Genomic DNA, 16,627 nt, shown 5'->3' with positions numbered 1-16,627 from the left:
TCCAGCAGGAATAAAAGGAGTGACACAATGCAGAGCGCTCAGAAGAGACGCTCCACAATTGCTTTCAGGAATATAAGTTTTTCCTAAACCAGACATGTCAGGAGAGCTGACCGATCCTCCAGATCCTCTGATCAGTGCTTTACTCTTTCATATAGTCGGCAGTGTGATAACTTGTGTACAAATGATTCTGACTAGTGACGTAACTACCAGGGTCGCAGCAGTCGCCGCAGGGCCCCCCCTCATCAATCACTCTTGTGACCGCAAGCAACATTGTGTTGCTTGCGGTCACAAGAGGCCGTCTCCGTCTGCCTCGCATCATGCGCTGCTGCCGGGGGTGTCGCGTCCTATCCCCGGCAGCGTGCGCATCATAGAGTTCCCTGTGTGCCTGTTACCTCCCGCACAGGGAGCGCACATTAGAGACGCTCCCTGTGCTGGAGGTCTCAGCACAGGGAACTCTATGATGCGCACGCTACCGGGGAATAGGACGCGACACCCCCGGCAGCAGCGCATGATGCGGGGGCAGACGGAGGCTGAAGAAGAAGATCGCCGGGGGAGCGCATTGTTAGGTGAGTTGTGTGTGTATTTTTTATTTGTTTTCATAAAGGTAATAGGGGGCTATCTATAGGAGGGGGAGAGGGGGACATTTATAAAGGGGGGGGAGGTGGCCATCTATAAAGGGGGACAAGAGAGGGGACCATCTATAAGGGGGGGGAGGGGACCATCTATAAGGGGGGGGGGGGACCATCTATAAGGGGGGGGGGGGAGAGGGGGACCATCTATAAGGGGGGGGAGAGGGGGACCATCTATAAGGGGGGAAAGGAGGACCATCTATAAGGGGGGAAGAGGGGGACCATCTATAAGGTAGGGAGAGGGGGACCATCTATAAGGGAGAGGGGGACCATCTATAAGGGGGGAGAGGGGGACCATCTATAAGGGGGGGAGAGGGGGACCATCTATAAGGGGGGGAGAGTGGGCCATCTATAAGGAGGGGTCCATCTATAGCAGGGGGGGGGGGAGGGGCCATCTATAGGAGAGGGGGCTATCTATAGGGGGGCAATATATATAAGGGGGGGAAGGGGCCATCTATAAGGTAGGCATATATAAGGGGGGGAAGGGGGCATCTATAAGGGGGAGAGGGGGCAATCTATAAGGGGGGCAACATAGGGGGAGAGGGGGCCATCTATAAGGGGGTATACACAGAGGGGACATCTATAAGGAGGCTACATAGTAGGAGGCATATACTATAAGGGGGGATACACAGAGGAGGACCATCTATCAGGGCTCCAGATGGCGACCAAAATGGTCGCCAATGCGACTAACATCTTGCAAATGGCGCCCAGATTTATTAATCTGGGTGCCATTTGCGACTGGCCCCGGCGGCGGCTGTCTCTTTAAGGACTTCCGCCTACCGCACGCTGCACAGAAGCACGTGGCGCCTCTGCGGCCGTCCGTCCAATGAATGACGGACGTGCTGGATGACGTGTGCAGGGACACGCTTCTCCAGTGACGTCATCCAGCACGTCCGTCATTCATTGGACGGACGGCCGCAGAGGCGCCACACTCCTCCAGCGCCTCTCACCAGCACCGTCTCCTGAATCCTGCCTGCCCAGCCGACCAGATAACCTGAACGTATGTGTTGCCATCACCAACTTGTGGGTTTACATAACTACAGCTCCCATTAAGCCCTAGCAGTCTTCAAGAGCCTTGCGGGAGCTGTAATGGAGGACCGATGACCCTGCTTTCCGGTAGCTCAGTGAAGCATAACCCATGTAGATTGTATCCACATGCCACTCATGACCCTGGAAAAGCTGGGTGAAGTCAGCAAGGAGCCTGTGTAGGTTATCTGTCGTTCAGGGCTCTAGGAAAGCTGGATGACAGCCCTTGTGGGAGCTGTAATGGAGGACGTAGGGCCCTATTAAACGGGACAATTATCGTGCAAATTATCGTTATATTGTTCGAATTTAAGCGATCATCATTTTGTGTAAATGCAGCAACAATCAGACGACCAATAAGAAATCATTCATCGTTCTTTTGGTGCTGACGGCAAAATCATTGTTAAACTTCACTGTAAGAGTCATATGCGATGAAGCGATTTTTAACGATTGCAAATGAGACGGTGAACGATTTCAGGTTAACGATAAATGATCTTGTTTGCCATTGTTTAAAAAAAAAATCACTTTGTCTAATATGTCCCTTACTGGTGTTCATCCAGCTTTCCAAGCGTTCAGAGCAGCTTATCCCAATGCGATGTGTCTACCTGCATCTAGAGCTGCCATTCAGGACTCCCGGAAAGCTGTGGGGACATGTAGAGCAGTGAACCACTATCATCAGTGTCTGTATATATAGACTGCACAGTACCACTTCCCTCAGTGTCTGTATGTATATACACTGCACAGTACCACTTCCCTTAGTGTCTGTATGTATATACACTGCACAGTACCACTTCCCTCAGTGTCTGTATGTATATACACTGCACAGTACCACTTCCCTCAGTGTCTGTATGTATATACACTGCACAGTACCACTTCCCTCAGTGTCTGTATGTATATACACTGCACAGTACCACTTCCCTCAGTGTCTGTATGTATATACACTGCACAGTACCACTTTCCTCAGTGTCTGTATGTATATACACTGCACAGTACACTTCCCTCAGTGTCTGTATGTATATACACTGCACAGTACCACTTCCCTCAGTGTCTGTATGTATATACACTGCACAGTACCACTTTCCTCAGTGTCTGTATGTATATACACTGCACAGTACCACTTCCCTCAGTGTCTGTATGTATATACTCTGCACAGTACCACTTCCCTCAGTGTCTGTATGTATATACACTGCACAGTACCACTTCCCTCAGTGTGTGTGTATGTATACACTGCAAGTTGCAAGTTTCCATGTTTACCGTTTTCAAACTAAGAAAGAAAGGATCTAAAGGAGGAGGATGCTGCCGTGGCCTCTGCACACAGTAAGTCCCATTTAACATAACATTAATTTTACATGTTTTAAAATGTTGGCGGCCAAATATTCTATTTGGCGCCTAAATTTTCAGGTTAGGAGCCAATGACTCCTAGGTAAATTTTTTAGTCTGGAGCCCTGTCTATAAGGAGGCTACATATAGGCATAAACTATAAGGGGGTCACATAGAGTCAGCCTACCCACTAAATGAGGGCATAAAGGGGCCAATAAAAATGTGCAGTTTGTAGAGAGATGAGGATGGTGTCAGTGTGAGGAGCCTAATATGTCTGTCTGGCAGATTCTGTGGATTCATGGCTCGGAGAAGTTCATGATGGCCCAGGACGGATGGAGAAGAAGATGAAAAGGGAAGAACTCCGATCAGAGAAGACGTCCCCTGTAAGTCACCGGATATAACTGCACTGTAATGTATATGGTGTAAAGAGCCTGTGTGGAGCTGCGTCCACCTCTATATGACTGGATGCGGTGATACGTGTACAGTGGATGTTATTCAGTAGCAGCGGTGGTGTTAGTAGGTGGTGGTAATAGTCAGTAGCAGCGGTGGTGTTAGTCAGTATGTGGTGGTGTTAGTAGCAGCGATGGTGTTAGTCAGTATGTGGCAGTGTTAGTCAGTAGCAGCGGTGGTGTTAGTCAGTATGTGGCGGTGTTAGTCAGTAGCAGCGGTGGTGTTAGTCTGTATGTGGCGGTGTTAGTCAGTAGCAGCGGTGGTGTTAGTCTGTATGTGGTGGAATTATTTGTTACTTGTTATCTGGTACTGTGTTTTATTGGTCTTAGTATACAGGATTTGGTCAGTAACAATATGACGGTAATATGTATGGTGATAATATTTCTCTTCCTATCTTCCTTATATGCTGGTGTTATTGGTAATATCTGTCTCGATGTATGTGTATATATATATATATATATATATATATATATATATATATATATTATGTGGACATGTCACTGGTAAAGTGTGCGAGGGGAGGTACATCTCACCCAGGTTGATACATAGTGTGAGATGGTAAATCCGGGAAAGATCTCTTACTCAGCAGTGTTATGCTGCTGAGTTGTTCTTTACATTTTCCGGGCCGGATTTACTGGAATGGTGGGTAGGTTGGTAGTGGGACCTGCCATTCCCTTCCCCCCGATCCAGTTCGGTTGTTGCAATCAGGTGTGCCCTGATTAGCCTGCAACAACTTAAAAGCTTCACAGTGCTACAGGGGATTGCTCTCAGCCAGGGGTGAACAGCTTGCATGCTGTATCTCCTGGGAGCAACGAATACTGCCGCCGCTGGGGCCTATTCATATCCTGTGATACTGCCTACTGAAGAGTTAGATAGGAGACCTGTGTTAGTAAGTGCCCAGACGGGCAAGGACCTTTTTGTTTTTGGTTTGTTCTGAAAAGCACGGTATTGCTACATTTCTGTTGAGGACTGTTTATGCAGCTAATAAACACCCAGTTGTTTTTATAAGTCCAAGTTTGCTGTCTGAACTGTGTCCAAACACACCATCCCCCGGGAAGATCCCTACAATTGGTGCTGCGGAGCGGGCAAAACGGTTGCTAGGGGCAACGGTGTGCATCAACTTGGCTACAGCTGCGTATGTCCTGGGTGAAGGCTGCTGCTTCACTCCAAAAACAGCCAAGCAACATGGAGGAGATGATGAAGCAGTTAATGCAAGTGAGTTTGCAGCAACAACAGGCTCTGACAGACGCTAACCTGCGCCATGAACAGACAATGGCTGCACAACAGAGACTTATTGAGCACCTGATAGCAAAGCAGGAGGCGTCTGCAGGTGCTAATCCCCAGCTGGTGGCAGCAGCCGCGCCAGAGACTTTGTCTGTGAAAAGAGCCGTGCAGCGTGCGCTGCAAAAGATGACTGCTGATGATGATATTGAGGCCTACTTAACTGTCTTTGAGCGGGTGGCGGAGAGAGAGAAGTTACCCTCCACTGAGTGGGCAGAAGTGATTGCGCCTTATTTAACAGGCGAACCTCAAAAGGCCTATTATGACCTCAGTGAGCAAGAGGTCAAAGACTATCCTCGGCTAAAAGCAGAGATACTCGCCCGACTAGGAGTTACTGCTGCTGTCCGTGCCCGGAGGGTCCGCAACTGGAGCTACAGTCTGGACAAGTCAGCGAAGGTCCCAGATGTACGACCTGATCCATTTGGCAAGAAAGTGGTTGGAGCCAGACACCTCTGCTCCTGCCCAGATCCTAGAGAGGGTTGTGATGGATCGCTACCTCCGTGCACTTCCTGCTGATCTACAACGCTGGGTAGGACAAGGTGACCCTAGGAGTGCCGACGAACTCGTCAGCCTTGTGGAGAGGTTCCAGGCGACCGAGGACTACCTCCGTGATGTTCCTGCAGCACCTTCACCTCCACGGAGTGCCAGATCTGTGCCATCATCTGGTAAGAGACTTCCATCTATTGGGGGAGTGTGGAGGGGTGCTGATAGAGGGAAGAGCGCTCAGGAGGTGTCTCAAGGGCAAAAGACTGGTGATGGTCCCAGGTGGCTAAGTGGCCCTAAAAGGACTCCTTGCCAAGGAGACCAGGCCCTATCCAGTGCTGGAGATGCCATGAGACGGGACATGTGTCTGCCCATTGCCCTCTTACCGCTGAGCCCATGGAGTGTGACGCTAGCCGGCGTCAGTCGCTATTTGCGGAACCGTCTTTTGTTGCGGTCACTGGACTAGAGACTGAACCGCAAGTCTGCCACGTTACTGTCAATAACTTCCCTGTTAAGGCGTTGCTGGACTCAGGAAGCCTTGTCACCTTGGTGCATGCCAGCCTGGTGACTGGGGACTTTGTGCCAAAAAGACATATGAGTGTGGTGTGCATACATGGTGATACAAAGGTTTACCCTATAGTACTGGCCAATGTCGGGACTGAACTAGGCGCTGTACAATATGAAGTGGGTGTGGTTAAAAACCTTATGCATAATGTGATATTGGGGTGTGATTTTCCATTGTTCTGGGCTCTATGGGGAAAACAACAATCCCCTGAAAGGAGTGAGGAGACCCCTAAGTCTATTGCATTACCCACGGTAAATGATAAAAATGTACAGGATGAAAATGATGCTTTTCCTTTGCAGGTCCTGGCTGGTGAGGAAGAGGCTCCTCCCACTGAGCAGAATGTTCCAGACTTAGAGGTGTCTAGGGATAATTTTGGTACTGCACAGTTGCAGGACCTCACTCTCAAAAATGCGAGAGAGCAGGTCACTGTTATGAATGGGGTACCTCAGGAACCAGAAGCTGAGAAAAGTTTCCACATTTTTCTGTGACTAACGATCTCTACTATAGAGTCACTAAAATTAATGATGAGGTTGTGGAACAGCTTCTGGTGCCTAAGTCGTACCGGCGTCAGGTACTCGACATGGCCCATAATCATGTCCTTGGGGGCCACTTGGGGACAGATAAAACGCAGGAGAGAGTCCTCCAGAGGTTTTATTGGCCTGCGATTTATGCTGACATAAAAAAATACTGTGAGTCGTGCCCCACATGTCAGCTTAGCGCCCCAGTGTCGCATTTCCGCAGTCCGTTGGTTTCGCTCCCCATCATAGAGGTACCTTTTGACCGCATTGCAATGGACTTAGTGGGTCCCATTGTAAAGTCGGCAAGGGGACACCAGTACATTTTGGTAGTCTTAGACTACGCAACCCGCTATCCTGAGGCTGTCCCCTTAAGAAACACTGCATCCAAAACAATTGCCCGTGAGTTGTTTTATATGTTTTCCAGGGTGGGGATCCCCAAGGAGATCTTGACCGACCAAGGTACCCCGTTTATGTCAAAGGTGATGAAGGATGTATGCAAACTGTTTAAAATCTCACACCTACGTACCTCTGTATATCATCCCCAGACAGATGGATTAGTGGAGAGGTTTAATAAAACCCTAAAACATATGTTAAAGAAAGTGGTGGAAAAAGATGGTCGGGATTGGGATCACTTACTTCCTTACCTGATGTTTTCTATTAGGGAAGTACCCCAAGCGTCCACAGGGTTCTCTCCCTTCGAGTTGGTCTATGGTCGTCACCCTAGGGGTTTGTTGGATATAGCGAAAGAGACATGGGAAAGTGAGTCCACCCCATACAAGAGTGTTATTGAGCATGTAGCACAAATGCAGGACCGTATAGCCACTGTAATGCCCCTAGTAAGGGAACACCTCCAGAGGGCGCAAGAGAGCCAAAGCAGAATTTACAATCGTTCTGCGAGAATCAGGACATTTAGCCCAGGTGACCGGGTCCTCATACTTGTTCCCACTGTAGAAAGTAAATTCTTAGCAAAGTGGCAGGGTCCCTATGAAATTGTAGAGAAGGTCAGTGAGGTAAACTACAAGGTACACCAACCAGGTAGAAGGAAGCCTTTCCAAGTTTATCACATAAACCTGATCAAGCCCTGGAAAGACAGGGAATCCTTGGTGGCGACAAACTCTATTAATAATTTGTCACAACCAATCCCTCCGGTCAAGATTGGTGATACTCTATCAGTGTCACAGAAGCAGGAGACTAAAGAGTTTTTACAGAAAAATAAAGACAAGTTTTCTGACCTTCCAGGGCGTACGCATCTCATTCACCATCACATTGAAACTGAGCCTAGAAGCAGGGTAAACCTTAAGCCCTATAGGATACCAGAAGCACGGAGGGAGGCGGTGTCAGCCGAGGTAAAACGTATGCTTGACCTAGGAGTCATTGAGGTGTCCCAGAGCGAGTGGTCCAGCCCGATTGTGTTAATCCCAAAGCCCAATGGAACTTGGAGGTTCTGTAATGATTTTAGAAAGTTAAATGAGATCTCCAAGTTCGATGCCTACCCCATGCCCAGGGTAGATGAGTTGATTGAAAGAATGGGTAATGCCAGGTACATAACCACCCTCGATCTCACTAAGGGCTACTGGCAGATCCCCCTCACTCCAGAGGCTAAAGAGAAGACTGCATTCTCCACCCCTGATGGGCTCTTCCAATATGTAGTGATGCCATTCGGGTTACATGGAGCCCCTGCCACTTTTCAGAGGTTGATGGACTTGATTCTGCGACCACATCGTGATTACTCCGCTGCCTACCTCGATGATGTGGTCATTTTTAGCCCTGATTGGGAAAGTCACCTCTGTAAAGTCCAGGCGGTGTTAGAGGCCATAAGTGATGCGGGGTTAACCATCAATGCAGAGAAGTGTGCACTAGCCTTAGAGGAGGCCAAATACTTGGGCTACATTATTGGGAGGGGGTTAATCAAACCACAGCTAAATAAAATCGAGGCAATACAGAATTGGCCTCAACCCCTCACAAAGAAACAGGTCAGAGCTTTCCTGGGTATTACGGGCTATTACCGTAGGTTTGTGCCAAACTTTGCCACAGTTGCAGCCCCGCTAACTGACCTGACAAAGGGTGCGAAGTCCGCAATGGTGACATGGACTCCAGAGGCCGAGAAGGCTTTTCAAAGCCTTAAATCTGCCTTGTGTCAACAACCTGTGCTAATCACCCCTGACTTTAGGCAAGAGTTTCTGGTCCAGACAGACGCCTCTAATACAGGGTTAGGCGCCGTTCTCTCACAGGTCGTGAATGGCGAGGAGCACCCGGTGATGTACTTAAGCAGGAAGCTATCCCCGGCCGAAAAAAACTACGCCATTGTGGAGCGAGAATGTCTGGCAGTGAAATGGGCCCTAGAGTCCCTGAGGTACTACCTGCTAGGCAGAAAGTTCAAGTTAGTGACCGACCATGCCCCCCTAACATGGATGAAGGTTAATAAAGAGAAAAATGCGAGGGTGACTAGATGGTTTCTGTCCCTCCAAAACTTTAATTTTACCGTGGAACACAGGCCAGGAAAGTTACAGGCAAATGCGGACGCCCTATCAAGGGTACACTGTCTGTGGGGACAGAATGCTCAGCCCTCCGGTCTGAAAAAGAGGGGGGGGATATGTGGACATGTCACTGGTAAAGTGTGCGAGGGGAGGTACATCTCACCCAGGTTGATACATAGTGTGAGATGGTAAATCCGGGAAAGATCTCTTACTCAGCAGTGTTATGCTGCTGAGTTGTTCTTTACATTTTCCGGGCCGGATTTACTGGAATGGTGGGTAGGTTGGTAGTGGGACCTGCCATTCCCTTCCCCCCGATCCAGTTCGGTTGTTGCAATCAGGTGTGCCCTGATTAGCCTGCAACAACTTAAAAGCTTCACAGTGCTACAGGGGATTGCTCTCAGCCAGGGGTGAACAGCTTGCATGCTGTATCTCCTGGGAGCAACGAATACTGCCGCCGCTGGGGCCTATTCATATCCTGTGATACTGCCTACTGAAGAGTTAGATAGGAGACCTGTGTTAGTAAGTGCCCAGACGGGCAAGGACCTTTTTGTTTTTGGTTTGTTCTGAAAAGCACGGTATTGCTACATTTCTGTTGAGGACTGTTTATGCAGCTAATAAACACCCAGTTGTTTTTATAAGTCCAAGTTTGCTGTCTGAACTGTGTCCAAACACACCATCCCCCGGGAAGATCCCTACAATATATATATATATATATATACACCAATAGCATCACTTGGTCGAGGAAGGGGGGGGGCCCAAGTTGACCTTTCGCACCAGGGCCCAGGAGTCATTAGCTACGCCCGATTCTGACCAATGTATGGCGGTATTATTGTCTGTATTGTTCTTTGTGTAGCGGTAATGGATACTTGTCACCTGTGCCTGATCATGTGACTTGGTGTTTCCATGGTCCACTGTTATTTTCCTTCTTATGACCATAGTGTAGTTCTCATGTTTAAGCAGGTATCGAAGACTGTCATAAAGTAAAGCCAGAGTGCTGTGACATGCGTTGTGTACTGCAATAGGAGGTAACCCCCCCCCCCCCCCCCCTACACACCTAATGGGGAAATTGCCTAACTACCGGGGGCATCTACTTATGAGGGGGGATTAACCTACTGCACTTCTGCCCCTTCATTCCAGCAATCAGTAAGGGTCTCAGCACCTTTTCCCCACCCACACAATCTTCTAGCGTGTCACTATGACATATCAGAAGTTTGTCCAAATAATAGGAAACCTTTAAAAAATGTTAAATAAAAAATATAAGAAAACTGCCCACTTGATGAAAATGTAACTCACCCCCTTTTTCCCATTTTTCAAATAAAAATGTAACTAAAAACAGCCAGACTTGGTATCACCATGTGCGGAATGATCCGGACACTACCTGGAAGTAAAGACACAGACACAAAGATGTAACGGGGCAAAAAAAGATATTTTATTTCAAGTTATAGGGAGAGTAATTTTACATGTATGACTGTGGGGGCTGTGAGGCTGAGATGATCCTGAGGAAGGCAAAAACCCCTAAGAGGGAAGAGTCAATTGTCCTCAAGGGGAAAAATTCCTTCCCGACCCCAAATGTGGCGATCAGAGCAAGTCCCAGGATCACAGCCGCTATCTATGTGTAGTGCATGTTTATGTGTATATATATATATATGTGTGTGTGTGTGTGTGTGTGTAGTCGTCATGTGTCTGTGAGGTGCGATACTTACCAGGCCTGTAGCGGAGAGTTCAGGGATAATAGCGCTGTGGTAAGATCACTGGTGTCAATGGCCCCAGGGCTACAACAAGCAGCTATTATTCCTGAACTCTCCAGGTGCCAGATGGGAAATACTCACCGGCTGCTCCTGGGGTGTAGAGGGTCATCAGGAGGTGGTGGTTTCTGATGCCAGCCGGATATTGGAGGATGCCCAGTCAAGTTCTAATGGATGTTAATTTGCCTACGGATGCTACAGACACCTCCTCCAGACTCCTACAGATGTTTAAAGGAGTCTTCTCCCCCTTTTTCTGATGTTATAGGGGGCCTCCTCCTTTTCCCCATTGGAGGCAAATGAACCCCAATGATGTGAATGGCGCCTTATTTGCCTCTAGGTGTTACAGTGGTTATCTGGGGAGCTGAACAGGCATTTCCTTTCCTCTCTCACCGGCATCTCACTTCCAGTTTGGTGACATCTCATCCCGACAACTTCTGACCTGGTATAGGTGGCGGCTGAGGTGGGAGATCAGGTACTATGGTGTGATAACCACATGTGGGTGAAACCAGTCCCACCGGTAGTGGCCAATATATGCATAATGATGGAATATCATGTGTACATTGGCTACCACTGGTTTCACCCACATGTGACAATCGATGCCCAGTACCTGCCCCACTATCTCAGCCCGCCGCCTTTATGCCAAGTCAGATAGTGTAGAATGAGAAGACATCAAACCGGAGGAGAGACAAAAGGAAAGATAATGCCTTCTAGCTCCCTAGCTAACTTATCTAAGGGCGCCTCCTCCAGACCCCTCTAGGTGTTCTTAGAGTCTAGTCCTCCTATTTTTGATGGTAAAGGGGGCTCCTCCTTCCCCCATGTGAGGCAAATAAACCCCCCTGATGTTACGGGTCCCTAATTTGCCTCTAGATGTTAAAAGGGGTTATCTGGGGAGCTGAAAAGATATTTCCACCATTACCAGCATCTCACTTCCAGTTCGGACTCACCTCATTCCAACATCTTCTGACCTGGCAAAGGTCTGAGACAGTAGATCAGGTACTATGGTGTGATCGCCAAATATGGGTGAAACTCACCGCCAGCAGTGGTCAATGTACGCGCAATGTTGTGATGACATCGGCAACATTGTTTGTATATTGGCCGCCACTGGTTTCACCCACATGCAACAATCGCAACAAAGTACCTGCCCCACTGTCTCAGGCCGCCTCCGTTTTGCTAGGTAAGAAGATGATGGTGTGAGAGGAAACCAAACCAGAAGTGAGAAGCCGGTGAGGAAGGAAATGCCTTTTTAGTTACTTAGATAACCCCTTTAAGGACACCTCCTCCAGACCCCTCTAGGTGTTGTGAGTGTCTACTCCTCCTATCTCTGATGGTAAAAGGGGGCTCCTCCTCCCCCATGTGTGGTAAATATATCCTCCGGATGTTATGGGCGCCCCATTTACCACTTGATGTTAAAAGGGGTTATCTGGGGAGCTGAAAAGATATTTCCACCATTACCAGCATCTCACTTCCAGTTGGGACTCATCTCATCCCAACATCTTCTGACCTGACAAAGGTCTGAGACAGTAGATCAGGTACTATGGTGTGATCAACACATGTGGGTGAAACTCGCCGCCAGCAGTGGTCAATGTACGCGCAATGTTGTGATGACAGCGGCAACATTGTTTGTACATTGGCCGCCACTGGTTTCACCTGCATGCACCAATCACAACAAAGTACCTGCCCCACTGTCTCAGGCCGCCTCCGTTTTGCCAGATAAGAAGATGATGGTGCGAGAGTAGACCAAACCAGAAGTGAGACACCGGCGAGGAAGGAAATGCCTTTTTAGTTGCCTAGATAACCCCTGTAAGGGCACCTCCTCCAGACCCTCTAGGTGTTCTTAGAGTCTAGTCCTCCTATTTTTGGTGGTAAAAGGGGGCTCCTCCTTCCCCCTTGTGAGGCAAATAAATCCTCCAGATGTAACTGGCCCCTAATTTGCCTCTAGATGTTAAAAGGGGTTATCTGGGGAGCTGAAAAGATATTTCCACCATTACCAGCATCTCACTTCCAGTTCGGACTCACCTCATTCCAACATCTTCTGACCTGGCAAAGGTCTGAGACAGTAGATCAGGTACTATGGTGTGATCACCACATGTGGGTGAAACTTGCTGCCAGCAGTGGTCAATGTACGGGCAATGTTGTGATGACATCGGCAACATTGTTTGTACATTGGCCGCCACTGGTTTTACCCGCATGCGACAATCACAACAAAGTACCTGTCCACTGTCTCAGGCCGCCTCCGTTTTGCCAGGTGAGAAGATGATGGTGTGAGAGGAGACCAAACCAGAAGTGAGACACTGGCGAGGAAGGAAATGCCTTTTTAGTTACCTAGATAACCCCTTTAAGGGCACCTCCTCCAGACCCCTCTAGGTGTTGTGAGTGTCTACTCCTCCTATCTCTGATGGTAAAAGGGGGCTCCTCCTCCCCCATGTGTGGTAAATGTATCCTCCGGATGTTATTGGCGTACCATTTACCACTTGATGTTCCGGACGCCTCCTCCTCCAGACAGCTCCAGATGGTCGGGTGTCTTCTCCTCACTCTGGCGGCGCTGTGTTACCTAGATAGGATATATAACAAGCAATGTGTTAATAATGACAGGTTACATATATAGGCTCCATATGAATATACAGTCAGAATAAAAGTGATCTGAGGTGTGATGGGATTTTGGGTACTCACCTTTACTCCTCCTTGGTGGCGCAGCAGCAGCAGAACAGCGCCCGCAGTCTATAAGGGAAGGAGAAAAACCAGCATGACTTTCCTGAGATCAGACCCGTCAGCAGTGATGGGGAATAGACATTACACTGGAGAGAGGGGACTCAGTGCTATCCTAGTGGGTGAGATACAGGCGGCACCATGTCACTTGTATGTCTGTATTATGTACATGAGGCCTTTCATGGTTATTATATGTGACTGGTAATATAATATATAGTGATGACATGAGGATATACAGTGCAGCGATAGAGTTGTGTTATCATGTAAATGTATCATCCCATATATTTACCTGGATAAGATGGATCTCCTCCTGCTGCTGCTTCTGCCGAGGAGAAATGACCAAGAAATGAAGGGAAATCAATGGTTAGTGTAAGGAAACCAGAATTTCTGAGCACATTATATAGAAACAATGCTCTTTTACCAGCCCTATTCACACCTGCAGTAATATACTATTCACCATTACCCACAATAGAAATTAGATCCCACCTCCAAATAGAGCGCCCCCCGTCCTCTCTCTATATACAGCATGATAAATAACAATTCCTTGCTTCACAATGTTATAGGTTTTGTTTCATTACCTGGGGATCTCCACGGCCGTCCCTTCGTCCTCCTCGTCCTCCTCTTCTTCTCTGTGTATAGAACGTAAACCATCTCATATATAAATATATTGTTATATTACACATTAAATATTTTATTGTAAAGAAGGTGATTGCAATAGTAATGTAGTGAGCTGTACACTGCTCTATACAATGACCATATAGTACTGTATATTGCAGGTACAGCCAGCTAAAGTATAAAGTGTACGGGGGACCTTAACAACTAAGTCCAGTGTCAGCAGTTTGTAATGTGAATAAATGCTGTTAAAATAAATAGAAAAATATGATTCTATGTCTAACTAGAGCGCCCCCTATCCTGCCCTCCCACTGCTCTTCTCTTTATACAGGATGGGAAAAAAATAAACGTGTATTCACAATACTATAAGCTTTGAGCCCTCACCTGGGGATGTCGTCAGCCACGTCCTCTTCCTCGTCGACGTCGATTTCACTGTATAGAGAACATACACCAGCTTGTATATATATATATATATATATATATATATATATATATATATACACTCACCGGCCACTTTATTAGGTACACCTGTCCAACTGCACGTTACCACTTAATTTCTAATCAGCCAATCACATGGCGGCAACTCAGTGCATTAGGCATGTAGACATGGTCAAAACAATCTCCTGCAGTTCAAACCGAGCATCAGTATGGGGAAGAAAGGTGATTTGAGTGCCTTTGAACGTGGCATGGTTGTTGGTGCCAGAAGGGCTGGTTTGAGTATTTCAGAAACTGCTGATCTACTGGGATTTTCACGCACAACCATCTCTAGGGTTTACAGAGAATGGTCCGAAAAAGAAAAAACATCCAGTGAGTGGCAGTTCTGTGGGCGGAAATGCCTTGTTGATGCCAGAGGTCAGAGGAGAATGGGCAGACTGGTTCGAGCTGATAGAAAGGCAACAGTGACTTAAATAGCCAACCGTTACAGCCAAGGTAGGCAGAAGAGCATCTCTGAACGTACAGTACGTCCAACTTTGAGGCAGATGGGCTACAAGCAGCAGAAGACCACACCGGGTGCCACTCCTTTCAGCTAAGAACAGGAAACTGAGGCTACAATTTGCACAAGCTCATCGAAATTGGACAGTAGAAGATTGGAGAAACGTTGCCTGGTCTGATGAGTCTCTATTTTTGCTGCGACATTCGGATGGTAGGGTCAGAATTTGGCATCAACAACATGAAAGCATGGATCCATCCTGCCTTGTATCAACGGTTCAGGCTGGTGGTGGTGGTGTCATGGTGTGGGGAATATTTTCTTGGCACTCTTTGGGCCCCTTGGTACCAATTGAGCATCGTTGCAACGCCACAGCCTACCTGAGTATTGTTGCTGACCATGTCCATCCCTTTATGACAACAATGTACCCAACATCTGATGGCTACTTTCAGCAGGATAATGCGCCATGTCATAAAGCTAGAATCATCTCAGACTGGTTTCTTGAACATGACAATGAGTTCACTGTACTCAAATGGCCTCCACAGTCACCAGATTTCAATCCAATAGAGCATCTTTGGGATGTGGTGGAACGGGAGATTCACATCATGGATGTGCAGCCGACAAATCTGCGGCAACTGTGTGATGCCATCATGTCAATATGGACCAAAATCTCTGAGGAATGCTTCCAGCACCTTGTTGTATCTATGCCACGAAGAATTGAGGCAGTTCTGAAGGCAAAAGGGGGTCCAACCCGTTACTAGCATGGTGTACCTAATAAAGTGGCCGGTGAGTGTATATATATATATATATATATATATATATATATATATATATATATATATATATATATATATATATATACACACACACATTCTGTCTTCCTGTCGCTCCTCTCTCTATACAGTATAGTAAAAAAAAAAAAAACTTGTATTCACAATTCTATAAGCTTTGAGCCCTTACCTGGGGATGTCCGCAGCCGCGCCATCTTCCTCGTCGTCGTCGATTTCACTGTGAACATACACCAGCTTGTATGTATATATATATATATATATATATATATATATATATATATATATATATATATATATATATATATATATATTATATATATATATATACACACACACACATATACACATCCTGTCTTCCTGCTGCTCCTCTCTCTATACAGGATGGTAAAAAAAATAAACATGTATTTACAATGCAATAAGCTTTAAACCCTCACCTGGAAAAGTCCGCAGCCTCGTCCGCCTCCTCCTCTTCGTCAGTCTCACTGTATATAGAACATAAACCAGCTTGTGTATATAAATATATATAGACATTTATTAAGACCGGAGTAAATCCAGCAGGACCTGTACCTACCACAAGGCAGCTGCAGAAATCTACAAGTGCTCCGCAGCAGGTATAGAAATCTACAAGTGCTCCGCAGCAGGTATAGAAATCTACAAGTGCTCCGCAGCAGGTGTAGGTTTCTGCCCTGATTTTTCCCTGTTTTTCGGCATAAACCAGGATAAATTAGTAGCAGATGGAGGCCACAGCTTTTTGTGCCCCTTTCTCAATGTGCTCAGGGCTGCACATATATAAATCTGCCCCATAGTTTTTGGGGATATGGGAATATAAATATTTGAGTTTTTGGCGCGGAACATAGATATAAATGGAGTTATATAATCAATCTATATCATGGAGATGGATGATTATATCTCCGCTGCTTCTTCATACTTACACGATGGTCTCCAGGCTCGGGATCCAACCATGAAGCGGGTACTTGTCGTCTCTGTAATAGAGAACATAGGGTTGGTTAAGTTGATGATTGTTACTTTGTCCCATTTGAAACTTTCAGAAAATGTTATTTATTGTGATATTTCAATAAGAACATGAAATCCATCAGGA

The 16,627-nt window shown here is 47.0% G+C and overlaps 1 long non-coding RNA gene across 1 annotated transcript; it reads right to left on the bottom strand.

Annotated features, from left to right (window-relative positions):
* Window positions 1-10,197: 10,197 nt before the first annotated feature.
* Window positions 10,198-14,244, bottom strand: LOC138774681 (uncharacterized). Its single transcript, XR_011360359.1, has 6 exons — window positions 14,194-14,244; window positions 13,776-13,826; window positions 13,487-13,519; window positions 13,162-13,209; window positions 12,960-13,042; window positions 10,198-10,709 (listed from the first exon to the last, which is right to left on the bottom strand). It is a non-coding gene; the product is annotated as an uncharacterized lncRNA (long non-coding RNA).
* Between the last annotated feature and the right edge of the window lie 2,383 nt (window positions 14,245-16,627).

Source organism: Dendropsophus ebraccatus, unplaced genomic scaffold (assembly GCF_027789765.1).
Source record: "Dendropsophus ebraccatus isolate aDenEbr1 unplaced genomic scaffold, aDenEbr1.pat pat_scaffold_1029_ctg1, whole genome shotgun sequence".
Classification (NCBI taxonomy): Eukaryota; Metazoa; Chordata; class Amphibia; order Anura; family Hylidae; genus Dendropsophus; species Dendropsophus ebraccatus.
This window is presented reverse-complemented; position numbering and strand designations above follow the sequence as displayed.